Below are 4766 nucleotides of genomic sequence, written 5' to 3'. Positions count from 1 at the left end.
TACGCTAACCAAAATCTATTGGTTCTTGCAGGAACTATTAGTGATACCTAGGGAATCATGGGGCGATGTTGCTAGGCGCTCTTACCATGATTCGATGGGCAAGTCGGAAATTGTTGTTCCGAGTCACAAGGAGTTGTGAGCCCACGGCTAGCTGTATCCCTGAACCATTGAGGGTCACACAAGTAATGAATTTTTAATCCCCGTTGAGATAGTTAAATTTAAAGAGTTAAATTTAATGAACAAAGAAGTGAGACTTCTTATTTAAGAGTAGAGGGAGTAAGATTTCCTAAAATGACATAGGGATGGGCATTTTTGGAAATCACTGAATTCGGATTCAGAAAATTTATCTTGACTCTAAAAGATGCAGAAATGGTTTCTGTGAACATTGGTGAAATTGTTTTATCAATCTGAGTCACGATGAATTTTATATTAATTTCTGAACATGCGGGCTTTGCTTGTCAGGCTTGAACTTATGACTAATGGGCCCTAAGCTGTTAGCAGCCCACATTATAAATAAGTTATTGCAGTACAGAAATTACACAACAGAGGTCACAAAATATTTTCGAAAACCCTAGCTGTGTTTTTTAAAAGTGGCCGCCCCCCCCTTTCTCCTCTCTCTGCTCGAAAAATTCCAGCCTGTGAATTTTGAATTTGCAGTCTGATTAAACGGATCAAATTCGTTTATTCTCTTCGTAGAAACTTCTGTAGATTTTCTAGTGCAATCTATCAGAGGGATTAAACTTCTGTTCGTGGACCTGATTGAATAATTGTTCGTCCATCAGTTCCTGGGATATACAACAAGAGCAGAGTAATCTGTTGGTGTCCATAATCTCGATTCGAGATTGGAGGTAAAAATTTAATTGTTATTTAATTTTTACACGCACAATTTAATCGTAAAGTTTTGATACCCATTATATGGAATTGTTCCATATAAAATTTTTAAACTTCCGCTGCACCGGGTATCAATACTGATTGATCTGATCACCGTTTTCCAACACTTCTGCACCTCTCTGTAACAAACGAGTCATAGATAACACTGAAATCAAAGGAATTCTAGATCGAGAACCCTTACTAAAGAATTTACACTCGTCTGCCATTTCAGGTCTGAACCTGACAACCTTTAGAAAACAATCAACTGTTGCCCTGTACTTGGTCAAAGCATCTATACCGATAATACAATCAAAATCTGACAACCCAAGCACAATACAGTGGAATTCTAACAAATTTCCCTCAAAACAAAGTTCACAGTTCCTGACTAGTCTGACAGAAACAATTCCTCCACCCAAAGGTGAAGTAACAGCTACTACTGTAGGCAACAATTCAGTTGGCAAAGCATGCAATAACACAAATTTCTAAGAGATAAAGAAATGGGAAGCACCTGTATCTATCAAGACATAAGCAGAATAATCGAAAATCGAACAGTTACCTGCTATAACATCATCAGGTGCTGCTTGAGCCTGATCCTCTGTCAGAGCAAAGACTCGTGCTTGCTGTCTCGGAGGCTGGTTCGCACTAGTGCTACCTCCTTGTCTGTTCTGCTGTTGCTGAGGTTGGAAAGAGTGCACTGCAGACGACTGCCTCTCCGGCTGAGCTGCAGGTCTAGACGAACTCCCACTCTGAGCTCTATCTCTATTACGTTGAGGGCACACTTTAGAGAAGTGTCCCGGTTGCTGACATGTGTTACAATTACCGAAGACTCCCACACACTGATCTGGTGAGTGTCTTCCCCCACACTTGCTGCAGTACAAGGCTGAAGATCCAGAACTCTGTCCGGAACCGAATTGCTTCGAACCACTGGAACTCGAAGAACTGTTCCCCTGCCTCTTGAACTGTTTACCTCTTGCTTTGTACTGATCTTTTCTGTTTCCCCCACTGTTTCCACCTTCATACCTTTGTTGCTGGTTTTGATGCTGCGGTGGCTGATTCTGATACTGAGATGGTGGGTTCTGATACTGTCTCTGTTGCTGAGGTGCTACCTGGTTACCTCTTTGCCTCCACAAGCCTGCTTCCGCTCCCTTTGCGTAATTCATAGCATCCGCAAAGTTGTTAGGCCTGTTGGTGTTTATCAACGTGAAGACGTCGGGGTTCAAACCATTGATGAACTGATCTGCCTTAGCTTCTTCATCTCCGGCAATTAGCGGTGCAAAACGCAACAGACTATCGAACTTAGCCACGTACTCTTCAATGTTCAGATTCCCTTGCCTCAGATTGGCAAACTCTGCTCCCTTATCTTTGCGATACGAGATAGGGAAAAACCGCTTATAAAACTCAGATTTAAAAAGAGTCCAAGTAACTTCCGTACCTCTACTCTCCATTGCTTTCTTTGTCATAATCCACCAGCTCTTAGCAACCCCACGTAGCTGATGAATGACTAACCTGATTCTGCGGTCATCTGTGTAATCAATGGAATCGAACAGCTGATCAATATCATCCAACCAACTCTCGCAGTCAACTGGATTTTCTGAACCCATCAATAACGGCGGATTGAACGACTGAAACCTCTTCAGCAAGATTTCCATAGGCGTTGCTGAAGCATCCAACTGATCAACTTCAGTGCTAGCCTGCTCAGTCGCAGGGATAACTGGCGGTGTGTTTCTGTTTATCACTCGACGAGGACTCATCTGATAATCAAAGGTTAGGACACGAGATATCTCAATCGCTACAATCAGTGCCCTTACAACCGCTTGGAATACCGGATACCAGTCGGTAACAGAAACAGTTATATCTCAAGTAGATCATGCTTTATAAATTAAATCACGTAACCATGTAATTCAATAATTCTCAATAATAAAGCATGCTCGCATGGAATTAAGTACACAGTTAAAATAATTCAAACACATGCGAGGAGTCAATACACGCAGACTCGATCTACCCGCTCACTCTAGTTCGACCAAGAATCTTAACGCTTTGATACCACTTAATGTGAGACCTCGTTTCTAATCCACTAAAATATGAGAAGCAAGCGATATGTAAACAAAAAACCAATAATTTATATTTTTTTCTTTTAAAAAAGGAGGCTCGCGCGCCCACGCTGACATCAGCGTGCCCGCGCCTAAGCCCCGCAATTACCAGCGCGCCCGCGCCTAAAGCAGCGCGCCCGCGCTTATGCTGCACAAAGACTAGCGCACCCGCGCTCTAAATAAGAGCGCCCGTGCCCAAACCTCGCAAGGAGGCCGCGCGCCCGCGCCAACAAACGCGCGCCCGCGCCGTCCCCTCGCCCAGAAAAGTGAAAGCACTGAAATTTACCCAATCAAAACCTAAACACTTGCATTAAGAGTATTTGACATGCCAAAACAATACAAGAAAGGTTTAGGGAAGAGAAACATTCAATACGGTAGTACCTACATCGATTCTTGTTTACAAAACAATTACAAGAAGTTCGAATAACTAAACATGTTCGCAAAACATAACTAGGTTGACATGCTGATTCGATTTCTAAACGAGTCTCACTTCTATCTCTTGCTCTGGACGCTAACCAGGTCTATGCTGACTTGATCCTGCCCTTCCTGTTGCCAAGTACACATAAAAAAACAAAGCAACAGCCGGATAACCGGTGAGAATGATGATCCCAAAAAAAGCAACATATCAAGTAATACAACAATAACCATGCTTTCAAGACAACAACACAATCAATAACAACGTAATGAAATGCATGTCTTTAAACCGGGATATCAAGTCTGATAAACAAAAGATTGCTGCTGTGCTTTTGGGATCCCGAGGATGAGATCATGTGACGACTCACCGACTCTCCCAATCGAGGTGGTGCCACATATCTCGCTCCTCTAGACTTTGAGCAACCATAATGAGTATGCTAGCACTAGGCGATACGACTACGACCTAGGCCACTCAATCATAGTTCCCAAACGTCCACACAAAAAGGGCGGTTCTGCCCGTTGAATCAACGTAGGCTCAAGATGAATGCAGAACAGAAACATAAACATAAGCCACATAAACAACTCAAATAACAACCCAAAATACATGTTCCACATGCTAGAACAAGTATTGATGCAATATGTGATTTGAAAGGGATACTCGAGAACCAACTGTCCCGAGTATGCTATCCCGCTACGATGACTGCTTTTACCTTTCAATGTCGTAGATCCAACTCCAGAAAAGCTACAACAAAAGATTGTATCAACAACTATACAACCTAAACAACAACAACGGTTCAAGGTAAAACTCTTTACCGATATTCGTCCAACTCTTGACGATCAAAATATTGTTAACTCTGGCTTGACAAACTCCAAACGAATCTGTCCAGATGAAATACAAGATCAATAACCAAGATCAACTTACAATACAAGTTCAAAGACTTCAAAAACGGTTCAAATCTCCAAAACTCAAACCGACGGCATAACGACTATAACTGAACAACCCGACAATGCAGACAGCAATTCAATAGCGATATAACCTCATAACAATGCTAAGACAACCAAACAAAGCAAATCCATCAATCTCAAAATCCACATTTTCGAAAATGGCTTCCAAAAATCATAACAAATCCGAACGTCGCTCTAATTCAAACCGACAGATAATAAACGATCAGAACTCTATAGAGAACAACATACTCGAATCTCAAACGATTCTAACAACATCCAAAAACTAGAATGTATCCGATCAAAGAAGAACTTACAATATAACGGAGCTCTCGCTGTAGTGATCGATAATCTGCCTTCAGAAATAATTTCCAACGGCCGGATCGAGCTCGGACTGAAATCTGGGAGCTTGGAGAAACGTTTAAAGCATTTCAATGGAGGGGAGGCGGC

This window comes from Henckelia pumila, chromosome 4 (genome assembly GCF_033568475.1).
Source record: "Henckelia pumila isolate YLH828 chromosome 4, ASM3356847v2, whole genome shotgun sequence".
In the NCBI taxonomy this organism is placed as follows: Eukaryota; Viridiplantae; Streptophyta; class Magnoliopsida; order Lamiales; family Gesneriaceae; genus Henckelia; species Henckelia pumila.
This window is presented reverse-complemented; position numbering follows the sequence as displayed.